This window comes from Amphiprion ocellaris, chromosome 15 (assembly GCF_022539595.1).
Source record: "Amphiprion ocellaris isolate individual 3 ecotype Okinawa chromosome 15, ASM2253959v1, whole genome shotgun sequence".
NCBI lineage: Eukaryota > Metazoa > Chordata > Actinopteri > Pomacentridae > Amphiprion > Amphiprion ocellaris.
This window is the reverse complement of record NC_072780.1, coordinates 29,984,722-30,011,601: the sequence shown is the minus strand read 5'-3', so window position 1 is coordinate 30,011,601 and position 26,880 is coordinate 29,984,722. Positions and strand designations below refer to the sequence as shown.

The following is a 26,880-nucleotide window of genomic DNA, read 5'->3' as shown; positions in this document are numbered from 1 at the left end:
TCAGAAGTCACTAATTCAGGGTTTAACCTCAGCGAATCATTATAAACTGGGTATTCTGAGGCATTTCTGTCTTATTCCCTCAGTAAATTCACTGTAAAAGCAATAAATGGTTTATTAAGGGGCATTTCTGAAATTCTTTGAGGCTGACGGATGAGCGACGTTTTTGGAAACTTAACTGTTTAATTTGCTTTTATCGTAACAACTTCCTGGAAGCTTCTGCAGAAAAACATTTCCTGCTTTTACGTTGTGGGAAGAACAGCCGAAGAGATAAGATGAGAAAGTGTGATTCCATTTGAACGAGCTGGTGTCTGTTGACTTTCTGGTCTGTTTGTGCTCATTAATCTGATAAACGTTCCCCTTAAATTTTCCCTTAAGTAGTTTTAACGTTAAAATACGGGGTTTGGATTCACAGCAGAAGGTTTGGAGGTAAATTAGGAACATTTACCAACTTTCTGCAGTCTTTTTGTAAATGGACATAGTGTGCTTCTTTATCCTTTTGTTTTTATTATTTTTATGGACACAAGCCTCAGTTCAAAGGCATCTACACATCTTCTTCCAACAACTGCTAATGTCAAAATTAATTAAATAACAGCTTGTTTAAAAAATATCCCCAGTTAACTAGAGTTGTTAACTATATATTCTTGCTTCTTAATAAGCTGCAGTGCTAAATAGTAATTATTAAAATTAGTAATCTGTAACAGTCTTTCTGAAAATGATGAAGTTCACTAGTCATATAATGTTATTTTTTGTCATTTAAGTGAATTGGAAATTAAACTGAAACAACTGAGATGAGATGTAAGATTATTTAAAGACAATAAAATGTTGAATTAATTTTTTTAGCTTCTCAGTTTTCAGCATCATAATATTTTCTGTTCCACTAGCGTCTGCAGAAAAGTGTTTTCAGGGCATTCCGTGTTTGAGTCTTCATCTGTATATGTAGTAAAGATCTTAGTGTTTGTAGAATTGTGTCTGAAATTACTCCATAAATAGCACATTTTTTTTTAGAAAGCGTCCAATTTTACCAAGACTCTCTGTATAAAAGCTGCAGTTTCACAAAAATTTGAGGCAATTTCAAGGGTATGAATAATTGTGGGCATTAAAATTTTGATTAAAAAATCACAGAAATAGTTATAATTCATCATTAATGTCTTAAACATGACGTGTTAGTTTTTTTTTTAACTTTTTTAAATGTTATTTACAGCCAGAAGAAATTTGTAACTCAAAAAATGTGTCTGTCATCTAAAATGTGACAATTTTACCAATAATTCAGTAAAACTGATTTTTTTTAACCAAATTAATTATTATTGAATAATCTATTTAAAAATACATAAGAAAAACTATTCAAGTCGGTCCAAGATTTGTCGTTTTATCCCAAAGTCATAATTTTTTTTATAAATAAATATAAATAAATTGTAGAGTGGATGAAAACGCACAGAAATCGGTAAAATTCATAATTAATATCTTAAATATAATGTCTTAGTGTTTTTAATTCACTTGTTTTTTTCATTTCCATCCACAAGAACTTTTTTGGTCCAATAAGTTCCTCAGTTTCGCCGATAATAATCCGGGAAATGTCACCGGTCCCGTCCGGCCTCTGTGTCCCACAAACACTGACAGTAAACCGGTTCCTGCGGGGAGGGGTTTCCGTGTCGCCGACGGCCTGACGTCACCGGCAGGGCTTTCCTCCATGACGTCAGAGGGCGGCAGCCACGGAGCGCGAGGCGACGCGGAGCGGCTGCGGAGATCGTCCAGAGTTTGTGCCGCTGTGCTCCCGGTGAGCACCTACAACAAGGAGGCCGACACCCGCCAGGACACACCGCCGAGCCCGCAGAGCACGGAGGCGGACACGGCCACGGCCACGGAGGCAGCGCCGCGGACACCCACGCAGCTTCCAGCACGGAGCGAAGAGACGCGGGGAGCCGCCTGGACAGCAGCCGGAGCGGCCGCCGCATCTCCCAGCCTTCTGTGGAGGAAACCCGGAGCTGAGCGGTGAGTGGAGCTGTGCTGCGTGTTAGTGTGGATGTCAGGGTGGAAATAACCTGGATGAAGCTCAAAACAAAGGCAGGGTGGATGTTTTTACCTCCAACATGACTGTCTTCTTTCAGACACCTCCCAGGTTATCATGACAGGGAGGAAACGTGAACATGTAGGTTGTTGCACACACAGCTCCTCTGAGAATAAACCTTAAAATGCTTCATCTGGGCTGTGTGAGAGTTAAAATCCCTCTAAAACACATTCCTGGCTGCTCTGGCGCTACCCAGCTCTGAGGACAGGCTGTATTTTCCAGGAAAAAATACATTAAACATGAAGGTAGAAAGAAAGCTGTGGACAGATGAGATATTAGGATGGAAGAGGAGACACTGATCCACACCAGAGCAGGGATATTTAGCTTTTGCTTCACTTTGTGGACAGATTCTGTGATTATGTGGGGATATTTTCCATCATGTAGCCGTAGAAAAGACAAAATTTAAGTCTTACATGAATAAAAATGCTTGAATTTTGTTGAAACGCTCAAACCAGAAGCAGCCAGAACTAGTTGAGGTTGTAGATTTTGCAGGTAGAAACCTACTAAGGAGCTCTTAGAACATAATGAGCTGCTGTGCTTTCATTTTATTCTCCAGGTCTTTGTAAATAATGTTTAAAGTCTTACAGAAAAGCTCTTTAATCAGCACGTAGGTTCAGAGAGTGACGTCTGAAGTGGAAGATTTGTTTAGATTGAACACATGACAGGTGTGTGTTTATCTTTTTACCTCCTGTCTAGATTTGATTTGACAATGAGCTGCACAGAGAGCCAGGAAGCAGGTTTTTGCTTATGGAAACGAAATATCTGATAGCGTATTATCTAGTAAACCTCACCCATTCATTAAAACAAGCACTGAGTTCTACTTTTTCCATTATGTTTTGATACTGACACTTGATAAATCTGCATGTCTAGTGCTGTTTGTTAAATATATTTCCTAATGTCAGGTGTTAAATGCCTTAAAAATTATATAATAATCTCTAAAAATCTCAGGAAAACAATAGAAATAAGTCCAATATTTTATTGTTTTACCCTTAACAAGATATTTTTTTGTATATTTTATGACTATATTAGATGAATTTAGTCAATAAACCAATCAAAGTTACTAATTTTCAACTTCAAACACATAATCTGTAAAAATTTAAGAAAAACAATGGTGCTAAGTCCAAGATTTCTTTGTTTTATCCTTATCAAGCTATTTTTTGTGTATATTATGAATATTTTAGATTATTTTAGTCAATAAACCAAGCAATGTTGCTAATTATCAACTGAAATTATTTACAAACATAATAATCTGTAAAAATTTAGGAAAAACAATTTAAGTAAGTCCAAAATTTCATTGTTTTATCCTTAACAAGATAGTTTTTTGTGTATTTTACGAATATATTAGATTAATTAAGTCAATAAACCAAACAAAGCCGCCAATTATGAAATGAAATTATGTATAATTGTAGATATTTGAGGAAAAAAATGCACTACAGAAAGGTGAATTGTGTTTATCTAGAAACATTAGCGCAACAGTCGAACAACTGTAATTATATCTTATAGTAATTTAATATAGATTAGTAGCAGAAAACACCAATCAAAGTAATCTTCATGTATAAACTAAAGAGCTGGGTGAACATACAGCGTATAGGAGCAGCAGAATTACAGGTTTGTATTTTTAATTGTTTTGAAATTAAATTTGACCTCTAGGAGCTTTGGTTTCCTTATTGTGAGGCGACCAAACTGAGATTAATATATCTATATGTGTTAAAAGTGCAATTAAAAAGTATAAATATGGTGCACAAATGTGCTGATAAAATGTACGTTGCAGTTCGCCTTTATTGTTAGCCTACATTCAGGGGATATGAATCTTGAAATTTAAATCCTACGTGACAAATTAATGTCTGAATAGTTAAATATTTGACGATAACCCCGTTGATTTTGTCATATCGTGTCGTCTCACTGACTTTTTTAGCAGCTGATTTTAAAAACAGTTTTTAACACAGTTTGTCCATCTGAGGGCGCTGCCAAGTTTATTTAGTATCTTGAATGTAATTTTTAATATCTAAATTTAAATGATCACAATCGAAATGTTTGTGTTTATGATAAAATCTGAATAATTTTTTCCACTTTTGAATGTCAGTGTTGGCTTTAAGAATGAAGGTGTAACATAAACTTACAGTTTCGACTGATACTGATTTAGAATCCACCAAAAATTGTGCTTTTTTTGTACGGGTCACTAATATGATATTTTGAGCGTTGATATCGATTATTCCTAAAAATAAGGCCAATATCCGATACTTGGAATTAATATACTCAGTAAAATCTAAAATCTTTATGTCAAAAACAACAAAAACTTAATTAAAAAGCTTTTTCTTCTTCAGTGTTTTTTATTGTTTAATTTAAAAGAGGCTTTTTAGAAGTTATTTGTCAGCATTAATTGGCTTTTACTTGTAATGTTAACCAAACAGATTGTTGATTTCGTTGATTTTGTCAATTGTGTTGTCTCGCTAACTTTTTTAGCGGCTGCTTTAAAAACAGTATTGTGTATTTAATACACTTTGTCCACCAGAGGGTGCTGACAGGTTTATTTCATATCTTGAACACAATTTTTAAAATCTAAAGCTAAATAATCGCAATCAAAATGTTTGTGTTTATGATAAAATCTGAATCATTTTTTCCACTTTTAAATATCAGTGTTGGCTTTACGAACTACCATATGGATGGAAGTTTATCGTAAATTCACATTTACGATTTACTCTCTGACAAAAATTCAGCTTTTTCGTATGGGTCAGCTAATGTGATTTTTTTTCAGTGCTGATAGCAGTTATTAGTCAAGAACAAAGCTGATATCTGATACTCGGAACTAATATACTCAGTAAAAATTAAAATCTTTACGTCAAAAACAACAAAAACTTGATGAAAAAACTTCTTACTTATGGTTTTTTCATTGTTTAATTTGAAAGAGGCTTTTCAGCATTTATTCATCTGCACTGCTTGGCAGTAGGGCCTCGGTTTACGGCGTCCTCGACTTACGCCGTTTCTCCGTTACATTGGAACTGATTACGGGCCGGTCCTCGGTTTAACGTACGATGTTTCTTCTTTAGGTCAGAACTGGTTCAGCGGAACTAGTTGACGAGCGGAGTGGACGAATACGTTGTCACGCGGCACTATAAGACGACTTTGTTTACATTTCTGCCTGTGTTTTCCTACCGAGTTGTGTTTCAGTGTGAGCTAATGAATGTTTTCATTGCTGTAGTTGTACAAATATGTAAACTGATTGATATCGTGATGCACGTAACGGCTTACAATGAAAATTGACTTCCGTCACACCGTAGGAATGTAACTCCGACATAAGTATATGTGTGTGTGTGTGTGTGTGTGTATATTTACTTCTGAGCAGTCCTGAAAAACTGCTTTATGGGTCTCGACGTCTTGGTTTCATTGGGGTAAAACGGCCAAATCTAAGCTAAAAATTGAGATATTTATTGAAAATCACTCAGTTCTACACGTCTCACTTAAAAACGTGAAAAAACAATAAACCGCTTGCAGTCTTAAAATTCAGTAATAATCAAAAAATTGGTGCAACCAGGACACCATTAGTGACCATGCTGCGACCAGCGGTCATGTGGCCAAAATTCAGTGCAGATAAAACCACAAGGATGGAAACAAATTTCAAATGCAAGTTGTAAAATATCTACAGTATGTAGAGACATCATTTTTCCCCAGTATTGGTAACACTTCTGGGAACCTGGGAAAATATTGTACATCTTGATTCCAATTTTTGTCAAATGAATAATCTAAGAAATTCAACTTTTGTTTTGTCTTTCTTATGATTTACAGTATTTTAACGCTATGATGCAACACAAAAACAATTCTAAGTTCTGTCTACTTCTAGTCATAGTTGTTCTGTTTCCATAGAGGTGCAGGACTTAATAATGGGGTAAAAAATGAGTCTACAGTGAGGAAAAAATGTGACAAGAGCAAAGAAAGAGAGGAGGCTGCATCACACCTGAAATAATGTATTTGTCAATAATCGAATAATAAATTAATTGTTTTTAGCCACTTTAATCGGCCAGGTCGCTAATCGTTGTATCCGTTGCACTTTTTACATCAATAAAGACATTTAAACTGTAAATTGATGCAGATAAACAAAGCAACCTGGTGCATTAAATTCACCAGAAAGCACAAAAATTAAGTGTCTGATTTTACTCCCCACTGTGTCGTCCAAATGTTTAAATTTAATCTACATTCTGGCTGCACATAGAGCACATGTGAAGCAGCTCAGCAGAGGTTGTTTCAGGACAGATGCAGCTCTGTAAGCTGTCTGAAAAAAAAAAAATTGTTACAGCACAGAATTCATGATTATGTTTAATGGTCCTGAGATGACTAAATCATTTCTGTAATTTAAGAGCTTCTTCTGCAAAACCTGGATGATGTGTTGTTATAATTTTATTAGAAGCTGACCAGGCTGCTTCGTGAAAACAACAACATGAGGTTCTTGTTCTCTCAGTCTGTGTGTTTTAGACCATTACCTCATCCAGAGGAGCTTTGGGTTCCCGTGTTGTTACCAGGATCAGGTTCCTGACAATAGCCGGGATTTACACGCTCGGCTGTCAGATGTATTCGCATTGTGCTGCCGTTTCCTCCCAGAAACCCGAACCCACGTCGCTCACTTCACTACCGCTGCTCGCCTCGGGTTGTGCGCTGGGAGGAGGTGTAAAGGAGCTCGGAGGTTTGCTCTTCGCAGGCCTGACATTAAACATTCAACAACTCAGCAGTGTTTCTCCTGAGCGCTCCTCTAATTATAGCCGCCTGGTTCTCCACCCTCCTCTGGACTCTCCGTGTGCTTTATATCTGCATGTGTGTGGGAGAGAGGTGTTAATGAGAATCAGTGGGAGACGGAGAAAACTCAAACTCTCCGTTTGTGTTCCCATTGGCCTCCCACTGCACGCATGCCTTGATATAATGTTTATATTTTTCCAGATATATAGACACATAGACGGATCTGTTAGTCACTAAGAGCCAGTTTGTGGTTGTTTAATTGAGAATCATTTCTGATAAATTACTGGTGGTACTCATCAAACCTCAAAGTACAAACTGGAGCCGAAATCAGTCAAGTCAACTCGATGTTTGGAAATCTGATGAACAACTCTGCAGACCAGCTCTGTCAGGTGCTGCTGCACATCTTTAACCTGAGCCTGAGTCTGGAGAGGGTTCCTCTGTTATGGAAGACTTCCTGCCTGGTTCCTGTCTCTAAGACCAGGAACCCCAGGGAGCCTAACCACTTCAGACCTGTGGCCCTCACTTCTCACCTGATGAAGACCATGGAGAGGATCGTCCTCAAGAACCTCCGTCCCCAGGTGAGCCAGTATCTGGATCCACTGCAGTTCGCCTACCAACCGAACATTGGAGTGGATGATGCAGTGATCTACCTGCTGCACAGATCACTGACTCATCTGGAGAAACCCAGCAGCACTGTGAGGGTCATGTTCTTTGACTTCTCCAGTGCTTTCAACACCATCCAGCCTTCTCTGCTTAGGGTGAAGCTTGAAGGAGCGGGAGTAGACTGTCACCTGGCTGCTTGGACCATCGACTACCTCACCAACAGACCACAGTACGTGAGGCTTCAGGACTGTGTGTCTGATGTGGTAGTCAGCAGCATGGGGGCCCCACAGGGGACAGTCTGTCCCCCTTTCTCTTCACCCTGTACACATCGGACTTCCACTACAACTCTGGGAGCTGTCACCTCCAGAAGTTCTCCGATGATACAGCCATTGTTGGGTGTGTATCTGAAGGGGACGAGCGGGAGTACAGGATGGTCATCTCTGACTTTGTTGACTGGTGTGAGCGAAACCATCTGCAGCTCAACGCCAGTAAGACGAAGGAGATGATCGTGGACTTCAGCAGGAGGAGGACACCCCGGACTGCACCGGTGAACATCCAGGGTTTGGACATTGACATGGTGGACACATACAAATACCTGGGTGTTCACCTCAACAATAAACTGGACTGGACACACAATACAGAGGTTCTGTACAAGAAGGGCCAAAGTCGTCTCCACCTGCTGAGGAGACTGAGGTCCTTTGGAGTGTGCAGGACTCTGCTCAGGACATTTTATGACTCTGTGGTAGCGTCTGCTATTTTCTATGCAGTGGTCTGCTGGGGAGCAGGGAGCACTGAAAGGGACAGAAAGAGACTAAACAGACTGGTCAGGAGGGCCGGTTCTGTCCTGGACTGTTCCCTGGACTCCATAGAGGAGGTGGGTGAGAGGAGGATGTTGGCAAAGCTCACATCCATCATGGACAATCCCTCTCACCCACTGCATGACACTGTGGGGTCTTTAAGCAGCTCCTTCAGCAGCAGACTAAGACATCCACCCTGCAAGAAAGAGCGCTATCGCAGGTCCTTCATTCCATCTGCTATAAGACTTTACAACATCAGCATCACTGGCTGATGTTAACATAAACTGGACTATATCATTACCACCCCAAACCATAAAATTTGCACTGACATTCTTGCACTGCACATCTCTGCACTTTTAAACTTTATTTTTATTTTTTCTGTTAAGCCACTTTACCCTCATCTGTCACTCTTGTATATATTGTAAATATTATTACTATTGTTCTATTATTCTTTTATTCTTATCACTATGTCTACTGTTACATAAGCTGCTGTAACAATGTAAATTTCCCCTGGAGTGGGGAGAAATAAAGAACTTTATCTTATCTTATCTTATCTATAAAATAGTACAAAATAAGAAAAGCACCGAGAGAGCGCAGTACTCTGCCAAGGCTGCCCAGTCGTTTTATGATTTCTGACGCATGAAATCTTTCAAAAATTTGTGGTCTTCAGCTGTCGATGTGTAATAGAATCAGAATCATGTGATCATCAGCAGGCAGCTGATGTAGTGTTCAGTTCATAGTAACAGTGACACTGTGCTGCTATCTCGCAATGATATACAAGTTTTTTAACAAGTTCTTTAACAAGTCCATGGATCCAGACTGTAAGCTGCATCACTGCCAAAAAATCTAATCACTTGGTCCTTGTGTTTCTGACCTTCCCTGAAAATTTCATCCAAATCTGTTAGTCCGTTTTTGAGTAATGTTGCTAACAGACAGACGGACAGACAAACCAACGTCGATCATCTCTGCGTTCCTTGGCAGAGTATTGACTGCAGTTCCAGCTTCTGAAATGTGTAACATTGGCTTCTTTTTGTTTTTTTCATGAGAGTAAATTCATTATATTTAAATTTTGTATTGTTTTGTCAGACAAAACAAGAAGTTTGAAGACATAAACTGGGAATATTTGAAAACTTTAATCCACTACCACCAACATGCTTCACACCATGATGCTGCCACCACCATGCTTCACATGATGATGCTAACACCACCATACTTCACATCATGATGCTGCCACCACCGTGCTTCACATCATGATGCTGCCACCACCATGCTTCACATCATGATGCTGCCTCCACCGTGCTTCACACCATGATGCTGCCACCACCATGCTTCACACCATGATGCTTCCACCACCATACTTCATATGATGATGTTGCCACCACCATACTTCACATGATGATGTTGCCACCACCATACTTCACACCATGATGCTGCCACCACCATGCTTCATGATGGGGATGGTGTGCTTGTGATGATGTGCAGTGTTTGGTATCAAACATAGCGTCTAGTCTGACTGTTCTAAAAGCTAAATTTTGGTCTCATCAGACTAAAGAATCTTGTTCCAGTTAACTTCAGAGTCTCCTACAAGCCATTTATTGAACTCTTGTTGAAACTTAATATGAGCTTTTTTCAACATTAGTTTTCTCTTTGCCACTATCCCACAAAGCTGTGACTGGTAAGGAACAGGCAGCAGTTGTGGTGTGCACACTGCATCACTTATTTTATGTTTTATATTTTTGATTACTCTTATTTTGTGGAAATCTGTGTGGCACGAAAGAGTTTTGTAAATTCTTGTGCAAAAAGCCGAATTAAGTTGCCCAAGATTCAATGCTGAAAAACAGTCAAAGGAGAATTAGGGTGATTTCCATAAATTACTGTAAACAAACTAATCAATGTGTCGGGTTTGGTGAAATTAGAATTTTAATCAGTTGCAGTAATACATGGAGGAATAGAAAGAAAAGTTTAGTAACATAGTAGTTTGTGTATCAGTAGATGCGTTAAAGTGGTGATCTGGACGTTGGCCTACACTGTCATCTATTCCAGTGAAAAAGGGCGTGTAAGCATCATAAACAGATAACACAGCTACACCCACGCTTCTAAATAGTTTCTTCTATTCAAATTAATTTGGCATGCAGTTCAGGGCAGAAAAAACATTTGGGTTAAGAGCGTTTTACCGGATGTTAAGGCTAATGTTCATACAGCTGACTGACTTTGCAGATGTTGTTTATGAACTGGCTTCCATGGAAGAGTTTGCATCATATCTGACATTCAGGGTGGATATTCCACAGAATTGAGCCTCTATTATTGACCACATCGCTCAGCGGTGCAGAAATCTAATGACTCTGCTTGGAAAACAACATTTTGTGTTGTTCTGCAAGTCAGAAAGTTTTCATTGCAGATGTGCGAATTTGAAAGTAAATGCTGGTGTGACAGTAACTCCATCTGTCTTCAGGCTGTGTGTGTTTTGTCAGTTTCTACCAGACAGTTTACTGTAAATGGTGATTTTCTCATGAACATAAGAACATAAATGAAAGTGAAACGGCTTCATTTGTTCAGTGTTTGTGTGCTCATGGCAGCCCACACTGACTTTCAAATGAGAAGAAAGCAGCAGTGACCGAAAAGCTTATTATCAGCCGGCCTTTTCAAGTTTCTGTTTCAACCTGTGGTGGGTTTCTTGCTCACAGTGAAGTGAAAATGTGATTTATGAAAGATTTGGAGCAGTTTGACTCAATTTATTTTTAAAAAGAGGTTTTGAACCATCTTGAGTGACCACTTAAAGATTTATGGTGTGAAATAATGGCTATTAAATTGGCTGACAGGCAAGAAAAACACACAAAATATGTTGCTGTTGTGACTTTGTTGATTCTCAGTCAAAGTTGATCAATGAGGTACATTAAAGAGTATATTCATTTTGTATTCAGCCAAAATACTGAAGTCAGACAGCTGCTGTAGCTCATTTAGCAAAGACACCGCTAAAAATCTTTACATATTAGCATCAAATATCACAAGCAAGACCCATTGGTCCCAGATTCTCAAGTTTGAAGGAATACTTTTGGATGATTTTGTGCTTATTTTGTTTAATTTTACTAGATTTTAAAATCAAATTTTTCTTTAAACTTGGAGCAAATATCTATACAATAATGACTTTCATGCTTATTTAAATACAGTAAAAAATAGTGTAATTTTATGATTACGCATCTTAACGGAATGAATTACTATTTGTAAAAACACAGATTTTTGATGTGGAAATTATTTGCAGTTTAGGGTTAGCGTGTAAGTTAATACTTTTATTTTTGTTCTTTTATGAGATAATATATGAAAAGAAACAAAACAGAGAATCCTGTAAAACTGTTTAAAACATTACCATTTAAATCCCTAATATACATAATATCTCTTTCAAGTAAAGGGAGATATCTATAAGCAATATTGATTTAAATCCAGTAAAAATATTGTGTAATTATAGTTAAGTGTGTCTGATTTGGACATCATGTACAGCTTTTTTTTTTTTTTTTACAGTCAACATGTATATTAATGTATAATTTAACAAAACAGGAAAATCTGTAAAATGACAGTTTAAAAATATTTTTTTATTGTACGTCTTTTTTCAAATGACTGCAGATATCTGTATAATAGTGCTATTTTTCATAATTTAGTAATTTAAAGACAGTTTTTTTAACTGTAATTTTACAATCAAAGGAATTTCAGTTTGTAAAAATTATTTACAATTTTGGCCTATTTTTTAAAATTAATTTTCTGTTGTTTTATCTGTAATTTAACAAACTGGAAAAATCTATAAAATAGGAGTAAATTGTTTTTAGAAAATGCAGTAAAAATCTGTTAAATGAATGTGTTTTTTCAGTGTGTGTACATCTGTGTGAGGTTGAAAGAGGGTATGACCTTCCTGAACTGTAAATTAAATAAATAATTAGCGTGTTGTTGTGAAAGAAGTTGAGTGGGAGGAAGCTGTGGTCTGAATCCATCTGAAGCTGCTTCTTTCTGAGGCGATGTCACTTCAACCTCGTTAATCAGTCCTGATATCTAATCTGCATAACTCAGCCGGCCCTGCTGCTCGCTGGAAATTGCCTCGGCTTGTGTGTTCCTGTTTTTTTTTTTTTTTTTTTTCTCTTCAATCAGAACCAAATGTTCTCACGAAGATGCAGAGATCCTGGACGCCGAGGACGTTTTGTTCACCGGCGTTTCTTTTTAAGGCACATCTAGACTGTAATAACGTGGACGAGCTGCCGATCCATTAAAACAATAAGTGCTTCGGGGCCGGACGGTGCCTGACGACGGAACCATGGAGAGTTTAGTGCCGTTTGGAAAGTGCATCTGAAACAATAAAACCCTTATAATGGGTCACGAGCTTTCGTTATAGCTGCAGCGTATAGATGCAGACGGAGGTTGCAGCACAGCTGACAGAAAATGTATAAATATTAACAACTTCTCTGGCATCATTTGGGGGCGTTTGGTTCTTTTTTTGGGAGCAAAATCATGTTTTTGTACAATTATGAGCATGCAATTTGTCGGCTTTAATTTAGAACAGGCTGCAGGAGTAATTTTATAAGTTTCTACAGACAGTTTGATGCTTGTTTCCACCTTACTTGTTACAGCAGCTGCTTTTTTTGTCCTCCGTTAAACTGTTATGTCACCATATAAACCTACAGCGTTGTATATTTAAAACACCATTTGGCTTCACTGAGTTCAGTTGTAGGTTGGTCTCCAGATAATCAGTAGCATGATGTGTTTTGCTGCTTTTGTCCAGCAGAACAGTTGGCTGTACGTCACATTTACATCTGTAAAAATGTATCAACAATTATGGATTCAGGCGTCGTCAAAAACAGACAGAAAGAGCGTAGAGGAATGTTTATTTCTAATAGTCAGTAAAACCCTTCCATGTTTAATTTAATCAGAAAATTAGGTGAAAAAAAACAACAAGTAAATGGCTTGACACAGGAAAGATGTTTTAATCATTAAGTTTTTAATTGTTTGCACACTGTGGAAGTTCAGCCAAAAAGCTGTGATGTGACTGTAGATTGTAGCTGAATTTAATAAAATTTTTAGATCATCTTTAAAAATAAATAAACAGATTTCTTGTTTTTCTTTTTGTGTTTTATTTTTATTTAATTTTTTTTAAATAATTTTTTTCGGGTAGGACCAGGTAGGGGATGAGTACAAATACAACTAAAAGGACTTATTGTTCACTGTTTATACACATTTGTGTTTTATTTTTAGTTTTTATGAAATTATTTATAATTGTTTTTTAAATGTAGAACCAGTTAGGAGGTGGATGCAAATACAGCAATTTAAAAATACTTATTGTTCATTCTATTTATTTATAGGAATTAACACATTTATCAAAATCAATTCATAAATGTAAACCATTTTAATTTTTTTTAACTTCACTTAGTTCTCTTTTTCCTGTTTTTCTTTTTTGTGTTTTCCTTTTATTTATTTATTTTTATTAAATTTTTATGTATTTTTTGTGTGGGACCATCAAAATCAGTCAATAAATTTAACTCCCTTAGTTCCCTTTTTTTAATTAAATTTTTTAATAATTTTTTTTGTATTTTATTTTTATTTATTAATTTTTATTACATTTTTAATTTTTTTGTTGTTTAGAACCAGGTAGGGTGTGGGTGGAAATACAACAACTAAAAAAAGACTTATTCATTGAATTTATTTATACCTTGTTGTAAGAATAAATGCATTTATCAAAATCAGTCTATAAATGTACGTAATTTTATATATTTCTGAGGTCCCTTTTTAATTTTTTAAAATTTTTCTTGTTTTTCTTTTTTGTGTTTTGTTTTTATTCATTTATTTTTATTTTATTTTAGTATTTTCTTCTTTGTGTAGGACCAGCTGGGGGTTGGATGTAAATACAACAACAAAAAAAGACTTATTGTTCATTATGTTTATTTATAAGAATAACCACATTTATCAAAATCAATCAATAAATGTAAACCATTTTTAAATTTTTTTTGTTAGTTCCTTTTTTCTTTTTTTAATCTTGTTTTTCTTTTTCATGTTTTCTTTTTATTTAATTATTATTTTATTTTCTTGTGTAGGACCAGATAGGGTGTGGATCCAAGTACAACAAAAAAATAATTATTCTTGTTCATCTTATTTATTTACTCCTGTTATAAGATTTAAGACATTTATCAAAATCAATCAATTTATTTAATTGCCTTGGTTCTGTTTTTTTTTCTTTTTCTTGACATTTAGAATGAGGTGAGAGGTTTAGTGGAAGGGCTGGATGCAAAACCAATCATTAAAGAAAATAAATAAATTAAAGATAATTTATTATATTGCATATATTTATCAACATATTTGCCTTTTTTCCCGTTGATAACAGCAACGTTTCCTGTAGTTTATTGTCGTCGCTGCTCTGTCGAAACAGACAGAAGCATCTTTACAACAGGATCAGTTCATCTATTAGCTGATTGACTCTAATTAGCTCCCCCTCAAACACACACCAACACACGCTAAAGTCACGCCAACACGCCGTAACACACACAAACACACGTGTCCGTAATGCACTTCTAGCTGCAGGCTGAGTCGGGGGCCACCTGTTCCCAGACCAGCTCTCAGATTAACTGGGTTTAGTCGCTGCAAACAGGATCAAGCTGCCGGACTGGAGTCCAAACAGAGAATAAAGGTTTTATCTGGACGAAGCAGCAGTTTATTGATTAATGACAAGAATCAGCAGTTTATTGATTAATGACGAGAATCAGCAGTTTATTGATTAATGACGAGAATCAGCAGTTTATTAATGACAAACACTAGACAGAAAAATAACCGTGAAAATAATGTTTGAAAACTGAACAGAAGCAGGTGAGCTGGTTATTGAGGCGTCTTTTCTTACGTATCCGTGCGACATGTTGCGTCTGTAATTAAACCGTAAACACACCTTATTATGGTATGTTTCTGTTTACAGTACGGCAGGGTGGAGCTGCATGTTTGTGGACACTAAAAAATAAAAGTGAAATATTTTTTTACAGGTATTTTTATTTCATGTACAGATTTTTTTTTATTACAGATAATAATTAATAAAATTTCAAAAACATTGTATTAATTTACATGGATTAATGTGACGTGACATAAGATAACGTGTTGGGAAATTAGCTCTATAAATAATAGTAAATTAAATTGAGCTAATTGTAAAAAAACAAACAAGCAAAAACAAACAAAAAACAAATAAACAAAAGCAGGTAAATATTTGTTTCTTCTGGAATATTTTAAATACAATGCGTGCACACACATATGCATGTATAATTTTCTATAATTTTTATATAATTTTACCTATTTTACAAATTTTCACTGTATTTTTAAATCAAAGAAAATATCTAATTAAAATAAAAATAAAAATGGGCCAAAATTTTACATATTGTCCTGATCAAAAATCTTATTTTTTGTAAATAATGCATTTGTTCTTTTACAAGCTATAACCAGAAAATTACACAGTTTTACTGTGTATAATCTGGTAAAATATCCTTATTTTACAGATACTTGCTATTATTTGAAAGACAGTCATGTTTATTGAGAAATTTTAAAATGATGAATCATTTTTAATTTACAGATAGATAAATTTTGTGTTGTAACTGGTAAAATCAGAGTAAAAAATGTACATGCTTATTTTTAAAAACAACAAAAAGAGAGGACAAAACGGTAAATAATATCCACATAAAAAATCAACAAATCGTCTAATCTTATAAAAATTATGAGTGAAATTACTTGGTTTTCCTGTATTTACATTTGCTAAAAATATATTTATTTTGTGGATTTTTACAGTTACTGAACATTACAATATTGCAACATTTTTTATCATGTCTTTTGAAATCAAATCTTTTATTTTTTACAGTATTTGTTTTACAGTGTGGGTGGACGAGCTGCGCTTAGAGCGTGAACATGATACTTTTTATTTATTTCTGTTTGGGATTAGGGGATATTTGGTGCTGCAGCTGAGGGAAACCACCTCTTTCTCAGGAATCAGCAACGACAATAAACAGCAGCAAAGTTCTCAGGAAAGACTTCAGACTAATAAACGACATGTTTGGTAGAAACAGAACGGAAAGAAACGTTTTTCATGTCATTTTGAGAACATTATAGTCCTTAAGGATACAATTTGACTTTATTTTGGACACATTTGAGTCATTTTAGACTTTTATATAATTTTGGATCAAATAATAGTAATAATAATGACAAAAAGGATGGTATGGCACTAGTGCTCATCCCTAAAGGAGGGCTTCATTCATCTAAATACCTCACACAGCATCAATGCTTTACTCAGTCAAGATAATCAGCCTTCCAGTAATTCACTCCAGTTCGATAGAAATGGTGCATCGCTCCACAAACACAAATTCTCATACTCATTAAACACAAACACCTAAAACTTAAACCACTCATGATCACTCTTACAGACTCTTTACAGGACTTTGACTGTTCCCAGTGTGACGTACTGGTCCATCTTTTGTAATGTCAGTGTGAACAAAATGAAATGATTGACAATGAAATGTGCTGAAATATCACAAAATAAATGTCTAAATCTACAGGAAAAAAAGGCAAATACTTCTACACTCCTAAACAGAAATTTCAGGGAAAAAAATAACATAAATATTGCATGGCCCCTTATAAAACATCCACAATTAATTTTACACAACTTAAACTTAAGTCATTTTGGATGGATTTCATCTCATTTTGGACATAGTTAAGACAAATTTTAGGAATTTTAGAAACGTTCTAGTCATTTTGGACTATTTTTCAGTAATTGTTGACAAGATTTATGTCATTGTGGACACATTTTGAGTCTAGCTTGTGTATTCGTAACGATGTGTGCAGATAGAAGCAGAACAGTGCACACAAGGACGTTATTTTTGCACCTTCTTGCTTCTATTTGCACATTTTGGACTAATTTTGGGTCATTATGGACAATTTTTTAAATACATTTTAGACAAATTTTAGTCAATTGGGACAGATTTCACCTGACTTCGGACACATTTTTGACAAATTTTAGGAATTTTAGACAAGTTTTAGTCATCTTGGGCTAGTTTTGGTTATTTTTTGCAGAGATTTGGAAAATTTGGGGCATTTTTTAGTAGTTTTGTTTACTTGCAACGACGTGCATAGTTGGGAGAAGAACAGTGTAAACAAGGAGGAATACCAGCATGATATGCATTTATAGTCATTATGTGAAAATGTTGATTCATTGTTGATCAATTTTGCTATTTTAAATGCGTGTTCAGCCATTGTGAACTAGTCTTACCACTAAAATTTAACAAAAACAAGTAGAGTTTGGTGCAACTCTATTTTTTTGAGTCATTGTGGACAATGTATAGTAATTTTGGACACATTTTCATTCATTATTGACCATTTTTTTACATTTTAAACATGTGATGAGTCATTTTAGACATATGTCGAGTCTTTTTGGATCATTCTTACCACTAGAATTTGACAAAAACAAGTACAATTTGGTGCAGCCTTGTTTTTTTGAGTCATTGAGAACCATTTTTGAGTCATTTTGGAAGAGTCTCGTGATTTTCTCTCACATTTTGGTAATTTTCTGTCACATTTGAGTTGTTTTGCATCTTTTTCTGTTCATTTTGCATCAATTTTGGTCATATTGTGTCAAATTTTGGTCGTTTTGCATCAGATTTTGGTTGTTTTCTGTCACATTTTGATCATTTTGTGTCACATTTTGGTTGTTCTCCATCTTTTTTTGTTCATTTTGCATCAATTTTGGTCATTCTGCATCAAATTTTCGTTGTTTTGTGTCCAATTTTGTTCATTTTCTGTCACATTTTAGAGGTTTTGCATCTTTTTCTGTTCATTATGCATCTCGTAAACTGCTGTTCAAACTGTGATACATCCCATAATATTGATGCTCAAAGCTATAGACAAAATGAAAAAACCATCAACTTTGAGGACAAAATGTTCACTTGCTGCCTAATATATCCGACCCACCAACAGGAGCCATGATGAAGAGATAATCAGTTTTATTCACTTCACCTGTCAGTGGTCAGAATGTTATGGCTGATCGGTGTGTATATATATATATATATATATATATATATATATATATATATATATATATGTTTATGTGTGTGTGTGTTGATGTATGTGTGTGTTGAGGTATGTGTGTGCTGATGTATGTGTGTGTTGAGGTATGTGTGTGTTGATGTATGTGTGTGTTGAGGTATGTGTGTTGATGTATGTGTGTTCAATCCCTCTTCATTACAGTCCCTCTAATGTGGACTAATCAGCCAGATCAGCCCACGCCAGCTGAATCATTTCAGTCTCATAAAGTCTCATTAAATATTTATTTATCCTCTTCATGTTATTTAATAGGTCTGAGTGGATTCTTTCATCGCTGTCTTTAGTGGAGAGTTCAACATTAATTGATCTTCAGATGATTTATCGTAGTTTTATGTCAGTAAAGAGCTCCATAAACTAGTCAAAGGCTGCTTTTTTTAACATTCAACATGTAGAATACTATTTCTATAATTTAACTTAATATTATCTGTAATTTAACAATTGTTTGTTTTGTTTTTCCACAATTAATATTAGGGCTGGGATTTTCACGCATTAATTTTGATTAATTAATTTCAGAATAATTATATTTTACAGGCTGCACAGTGGCGTGGTGGTTAGCACTTGTCGCCTTGCAGCTAGAAGATCCCTGGTTTGTGTCCCGGCTTTCCTGGGATCTTTCTGTGTGGAGTTTGCATGTTCTCCCTGTGCATGGGTGGGTTTTCTCCAGGTTCTCCAGTTTCCTCCCAAGGTCCAAAATCTGCTGAGGATAACTGATTATTCTAAATTTTCCCATAAGTGTGAATGTGATTGAAGTTACTGTGTTGTTCTGAAGTTATTTTCTTGTTTTTTTACTGTGAAGCACTTTGGTCACCCTTTGGGCTGTTGCAAAGGGCTATAGAATTAAACTTTGATTGATTGACGGAAAAAAATTCTTTCTCAGTTCCCCAATTTCTGGCACGCAGCCCAGTAGGGGGCGGTAATGAACCTAAAGTCTGTTTACAAGGAGTGAAGAAGATACACAGGACGCACTGTAGTGGGCCACTAGCTGGTCACATGACGGCGCTTTAGCTTCAGACCGGTAGAAACGTCGGACCAACATAGCAGCTCGGTTGCAAACTTTCTCTTTTATTTCACAACCGCTTCAGCAAAAAGTATTTCTGAAAGCATTTGAGGCGAGAAATAAGCTGCTGAATCTGTCCTCATTTAGTTCAACAATGGCTAGTGTAGACGTCTAACGAAAGTTTCGTGATGTGTCGGACCTCCGCTGCCCGTGGCATTTGCATAAAGTAGAAGTTGAATCTATTTTATGCAAAATGAGCACCAAGGAGACGCACCGGAACGCAACCAGCATGCAAATGTAGTGCATTTCACATAGATAATGAATGAAATGCGAGAAATTGAGGGAGCCTAACGGTGTAGCCATCCCATAATAGACCACTTTTGAAGATGTTAGAAGTGCTTGAGTTTACAAAAAGTCTTAAAATGTTGAATATAATCACTATAATACACTTTGAGTTTGCAGTAATCTGTGAATGCAGTAGACAGATGAAAAATGCAGATAAATAGAAATGAAACATTTTTGTTGTTTAAGTTCACGTGTGTGTCTATTCATCGATTCAGTGCTTCGAATTTATTTGAATTTAAAAAAAATTTGCTTTTTGTGTCAAATATTGCTATTTGACAAAAATGCGATTAATTACAAAGTCTCTAGATTAATTAGATCATTTTTCTAATCGCTTCCCACCACTAATTAATATACATCAATTTTATTTCAAATACCTCTAAAATATTACTGTTTTTTGCCTATATAAACACAATAAAAATACAGTTAAAACCTTTTAAAAATGCTCCGTTTTTGCAGTGTATGTCGTGAACGTGCCGTGGTTTATTTGGTGCTGTTGGTGCAGCTGCAGGACGGTGTGGGAAGTGTTTGCAGCCACGTTGGTCGGCTTTGCCCTGCAGCCACAGACCGGAGGATCCCAAAGTGCTGAGGCTTAGATTCCCCGTCTGAACGAGAACAAACTGTCTGAGTAGATTATAGCTGCAGGACTCAGCGGCTGTCTGTCTGGAAACCTTCACCTGACTGGAACTGGGCCGGACGCTTTATCACAGCAGCTCTGTTAAATAAAGTCACGTGATAAAACTCCTCACTGGTTCTATTATAGCTCACACTAGAAAGGATTTGCTTTCCTCATGCAGTGAGACTAAAACGTTCGATGATCAAAGTTTGTCCTGGAGGTTTAATCCTCCTGTTGTCCTGCGGGTCAAATTGACCTGTTGTGAAGTTTGAAAATGTGAAAAAAAATATAAATTTTCACAGTGAAACTTCTGGTGTCCACATTTTCAACATTTTTGCAAAATTTTTCAACATTTTTTGGTAAAAAAAAAATGTTAAAAAAATGTTTCTTTAAGAACATTCACAAAAAAAAATCAACCAAAATCCAGCGAAATTCACTGGATTTTGGTTGATTTTTTTTTTGTGAATGTTCTTAAAGAAAAGATTAGAAGTTTTACTGATATATTTGTAATCATTTTAGATATTTTTAGGATTGTTTTTGGAAGATTTTTCCACTGGACGACATCAGCGTCTCTTCTGCTGAAATTATCAAGAAGTCGGAAAAAATATGCAAGGCCATGATGAAAGATCTTCACAAGGAGTTTGGCTCCGCAGAAAAACTGCTGCAGGCAGGGAAGACATCAGAAGATCCGTCTTTTGATGACGCCTTTGTGAAGATCTTAAAAATCCACCTGAAAGTGATCCCTCGTCCAACGCCGAAGAAGTGTGCCATCGCCAGATTCTTTTCGGCGGTGGGAAGAGCTTTCCTGAAACCCTTCAGACGACGCAACTAAAACTAACTTCACCTTTAATTTTTTATTCTTTCCGCCATCATTCACCTTGAAAGAAAGAAGTTGGAAGGTTAAGAAGCCGCCACACCTTAATGGTAACGAAAAATTAGATTAACAGTAACGGTGAGACGGTGAGAAACACGTTTTGATTTGAATTCTGTTGTGACATAAGTTTCAACTTTTTTTCATAAAAAATTTTTATAGAAAATTTTTTTATCGAAAAACCTAAAAATGTAAAAAAAAAAATTTCTAAAATAAACAAAAAAACCTAAACATTTTGATTTCATTGCATTTCCTTTTGTCAAAACTTGTTGCATGTTTTCATAATTGTGTCATGAAAATGAGCTTCACTACACAGTTTGCTTTGAAGTGATTGAACACAGTGAACTGAACTCTGTCGAACAGACATGTTCTGTTGGATATCAGGAAGAAACGTTAAAAATCAGCTGCAGCTTCACTGTTGTTTAATAAGTCACAATGTCTGCTGTGTTTGAAGTAAAAAAAAATTACTAAGAATGCAACAGTCTGCTGTTAGATATGAGTAGTTTGAAATAATTCTGTTTTAATTCTTGTGTTTGTTTAAAAAGAAAATAATCCTGAAGTCCTTTAAGACAAAAATTTCCACATCAAATACCTGTCATAAACTATAATATATGTACATTATTTTGTAGTAAATGTTTGAACCAACAGCAGTCCTGGTCACAACTACCAAATATTATTTCATTTTTAACATTTTAGGCCAGAAGACACAAAGTGTATTTGTCTCTGTTGAAACTTACTCTGAGCTCTGGAGTAAATGTTCAGCAGGTTTCTGGTCACATCTGGGACAGAATCACCAAAAATTAGATGAAACTGTGAAATGAACAAGTGCAGAGTTCAGATCTGATGTTTACAGACAGACAGAGTTTCACACAGAATCTGGAATCTTCCCTTTAGTCTATAACATCACACAATCTGGTCTGTGATGAAGTTGCCTAGCAACAGCCAAAGCACAAGAGAAGCACAGAAAGAAAACAAAGATGGCCGCCATTGAAAAAACAAAAAACAAAACATTAAACTAAAATGGATCCATTTCCGTGTATTAAATGCTAAAATTGTTTTAAAGCATCTAAAACAGGAATAATAGACTCATTATTCTTGGTTCTGGTTAAAATCAAGATTTAAAATACATTTAAAATAAGTTTAGATTTTAGTGTGATTTCCTCTGCTGCCAGATGTTACTAAACTCAGGGTAAAATCATTGTGTTCATCTGAATAATTCACACAGAGGTCCTGTTGAAGCCAAAAAAAACTTGTGAAAAAATATATAAGATTATTTTCCACTTTCACTGAGTACATATAAAAACAGCCACGATCATAATTGCTTTTCAGGATTTTAGGCCTTTAAATTCCAGTTTTGTAACATGATGTCACTGTTGTTTTTGTTTACAAATATATCATAAATTATAAAAAGATTTTTTAAAAGAAGCCAAAACAGGAATAATACGCTCATATTTTTGAGGTTCTGGATAAAATAATGATTGAATTCAAATTTAAAATAACATTTAGGTTGTGTCAGGTGTTACTATACTCAGGGTAAAATCATTCAGTTTGAATCCTTCCTTTCATTTAAAAAAGTTACACAGAGATCCTTCAGGAAGCCAAAAAAACTGCTGTAAAATTAGTATATATTCCCATTATTTTCCGTTTTCATTGAGTAAATGCAATAAGTAACAACAGCCCCGATCAGAGCTGCTTTTCTGGATTTTCACCTTTAAATGAGTGTTTACATGATGATTATGAAAAACAAAAAAAAAATGGGTCATTAACCGTTTTCACCATCTAGGATGTGTCAGTGATTGGTAACACTGATTCAGACGCAGGGTTATTTTTTGCAGCGTCAGATTTAAAAATTACAATAAAATAAGATAAAAATCGTGACCTTTATGACAAAAAATGTCTGTTTTTGGCATCAACGACATGAAAAAAGTGTGCGTGTGCGTGTTTGTGTGTGTGTGTGTGTGTGTGTGTGATTGCTGAATTGAGCAGCAGTGTTGTAGAAGGTAAAATGTGGAACAAAGTGTGTGTTTGAGCGTGTTGATAACAAATCAAGTCCAGATTGTGAAGTTCTCAGGCTGCTCGGGCCCATCTGCCAAAACCACACACACACACACACACACACACACACACACACACACACACACACACACACACACACACACACACACACACACACACACACACACACACACACACACACACACACACACACACACACACACGCACGTCTCCTGCTCTTTTACGGTTTGTGTGTTTCATTTATCAATCATCCGTCCACATTTTGGACATAAACATCTTCAAGGAGATCAAACCTTCGAGGTGTAAATCCTTCTATATAAATTCTGTGTCGGCCGAGCTGCAGCTTTTCGTGTGTTTCTACTAAGATTTCATCCGAACGCAGTCGAGGTTCTTGAAAAAAAATGTGAGAAATGACAAATGCATTGAAGTAACACCAACAGTACATCACACTAAAGATTTTAGTGCTTTATAGTTGAAACTGGGGCAGTTATCAAACCAGACATTTGGCAGAAATTAAGAAAACTGCAGTTTCCATCATTCTTAACAGCAAAAGAATGCTTTTTAATGTAATATTCAGCTCCTTATTCGTGGAATCTGCTGCTCACACAGTGATATAATCATACAGAGTGAACAGCTCAGTTTATGTTAGCCTAACAAGCTAACACTAGCCTTTGTTAGCCTTTTGTAAACAGAATATATATAAGAACTACAATACTACATGTGAGATTCTTTAATCTGCTAAATATCAACAAATCCCAGATTACGAAGATCCCGCCAAAATGTTCCTCTTACCATTTATGATATAGAAAATAAATGTTTTTAAATGTTTTTTCATTCTAAAGTCATTAATATTATGTAAACAAACTGTCGATTAAATGGTTCAATCCTCCAAGTAAATGAATATTCGTTGATTATGATACAGACTGTTGGTTAAGGAATGTAACTCAGTTAAAGTGGAAAATAATTTGAATATATACTTTTAGTGGTCATTTTTTTGACAAACACATTTTTCACGGGCATATCCCAGACTGTGTTAATAAAAACAAAATATGTTCTTAAACTTAATTATTTGTAAAATAATGATTTTTAAATGTTCTTTTTTAAAATAATAAATAATATTTAAACAAACTGGCATTAAAAGATTAAAATCCTCAAGAATTATGAATATTTGGTAGTTATGATTTAGACTGATGATTGTTTAAAGAGTTAATTAATTGTGAAATACAAAAATAATTGATTAGCTGTCAACTAAAAAAGTATTTGCCAACTATTTAGATAATCGATTATTCGGTTTGAGTAATTTCTCAAGAAAAAAAACAGGCTAAATTCTCTGATTGCAGCATCATCAATGTGAATATTTTCTCCTTTCTTTCTTCCTCTTTGACCGTAAACTGAATATCTTTGAGCTAATTACAAAACATAACACTGATTGACATTTTTCACCATTTTCTGACAAAGAATCGATCATTTAATGAAATGATCAACAGATTTGTCAACAATGACAATAACTCATCACGGAAGTGGTATTATTTGTATTTTTTGCAATTGACTGATTCTTCTAAATTGCTGTGTACAAATTAATATGTCAAGTAATCAGTAATTGCCTCAGTTATTATTAGTTAAACCTGCACTTTTCCTCTAAAAAAGTGGAATTCCTTTAATGACCACTTGAGGCTCCAAAAGCGAGTCGATCTCTATTGACTTCAGTGTTAACATGTCCAACTTTACAGCAGAAATAAACTTGTTTACAGGCTGATACAAAAACAGTTCTGGTGTCTGTAGTTAATTTTCACATTCATGACCACTGTACAGGCTGTGAATTCTATAAAACCTACCTCTTAAAATTTTATGAAGCCTTAAAGCTAAGGTGGGTTAATTTGCACCACACTGAGCTTCATAACTGCAGATTAGGACACCTTTGGGTGGCCTCATGGAGGATTTACCCATCTTTTTTTACAGTCAGAGGTTTATACGTGCTGAATTCAGGTATTCATGTACCTGGTTGTGTTATGTTTGTGAATACGGAGACTGTACAGGCTGTGATTTTTTTCTAGAACTCACACATTTGAATTTGATTTAGCTCATTCTTGGATTAGCCGGTTTGATTAGCACCACACTGAGTTTCAAAACTGCAGATCTGGAAACCGTTGGGTGGCCTCATGGAGGATTTACCCATGTTTGTATACAGTTTATAGTTTGTACGTACTGAATTCAGGTATTCATTTACCTGGTTGTGTTATGGTTGTGTACATGGAGACTTCCAGGAGAAAATAATCGAACTACAGCAGCAGATCAGTACTGAGTCTCCAATTATAGAGAAGTGAGTGAGTGATAAAGAGATCTGAAACAAGAGGAAGAAATCCATCATAAATAGTAGTTAGTTGCAGCCCGGTACATCAGAAAAATTCACAAATATTAGTATTTTATTGCCATTTCACTGAATGTCTTAAATTGCTGTAAAACAAATTAACAAAATAGCTTTCCTGCAGTTCCTTTAATGGCCACTCGAGGCTCCAAAAGCGAGTCGATCTCCATAGACCTCCATGTTAAAATGTCCAACATTACAGCAGAATTCAACTTGTTTACAGGCTGATATAAAAAGAGTTTTGATGTCTGTAGTTAATGTTCATATTCATGACCACTGTACAGGCACACACTTGAATTTAATTTAGCTCATTCTTGGGTTAGCCGGTTTAATTAGCACCACATGGAGCTTCAAAACTACAGATCTGGGAAAATTTGGGTGGCCTCATGGAAGATTTACTCATCTTTTTCTACAGTCAGTGGTTCGTACGTACTGACTTCAGGTATTCACGTACCTGCTTGTGTTATGTTTGTGTACATGGAGACAATAATCAAACTAGAGGAGCAGATCAGAACTGAGTCTCCAATTAGAGAGAAGTGATGTCATCGTTTTGATGTCACCTCCTCTGAGATGAAAGATATCTTTATCAGCTCTTGAGAATCTCTCCTCTTCTTTCCTGAAAAGCAAACAAAAGCAGTTTCTGTGTGTGTGTGTGTGTGTGTGTGTGTGTGTGTGTGTGTGCGTGCGTGCGTGCGTGCGTGTGTGTCGTCATCAAAGACGTCTGTTAGCGATAACAAGGTGTTTCTTCATCAGTGGCAGCTTTTCATCATGAAACATCTTTACACACCAGTTTGATTCCAGTATCAGGAGCGCTGATCACTGGGCCAAATGGGTTGGAGGAGGATGAAAGCTGCAAACACACACATTTGTGCAAACACAGATCTGCTGTTGGAGTTTGTAAAAACAGTCAGAATCAACAGAGCGAAGCTGGAGGTGTTGCAGAGGAGAGCAGGTGGGAGCGTATATTTAGGAACTGCTGGCTTTTTATACACATTTCCAGTTTGACCCGGAGGAGATGGAGAGTGATGGGCTGCTTCACGGCTCTGCTTTGTGCAGGATGTGTGTAGGTTTGTGTAAAAATACACTCCGAGGTCGGATGATCTACTTTGTGCAGCGGTGGAAATCCTCCCCTGGTTGTTGGTTTGTGGCTCCACCTCTGAAGTGTTTTTCCTTCCTCCTGCTGCAGCCGGTCGGCACAGAGGTGCAGCTTATCGATATCTCACATCTCTCCGAAGGCTGCAGATACACAACATGATGAGTTTATTTTTCTTACTTCCTTTTAAAATGCCAGAAGTGGGTTTTTTTCTTAAATATGAGTCACAGTGAGTCCTCAGATTGGCTGCAGAGGACAGAGTTCTGGGGAAGTTTGTGGTTAGGTTGATAAAATGTAG

General features: G+C 35.9%; 1 protein-coding gene across 1 annotated transcript in view; it reads left to right on the top strand.

The window, feature by feature from the left end:
* The first annotated feature begins 1,848 nt into the window (after window positions 1-1,848).
* rnf19b (ring finger protein 19B) overlaps window positions 1,849-26,880 on the top strand; it is a 68,346-nt gene continuing 43,314 nt past the window's right edge. Inside the window, exon 1 of the mRNA XM_023264117.3 lies at window positions 1,849-1,989. The gene's annotated coding sequence lies outside the window, so the exon portion shown is untranslated. The remainder of the gene's footprint in view (window positions 1,990-26,880) is intronic.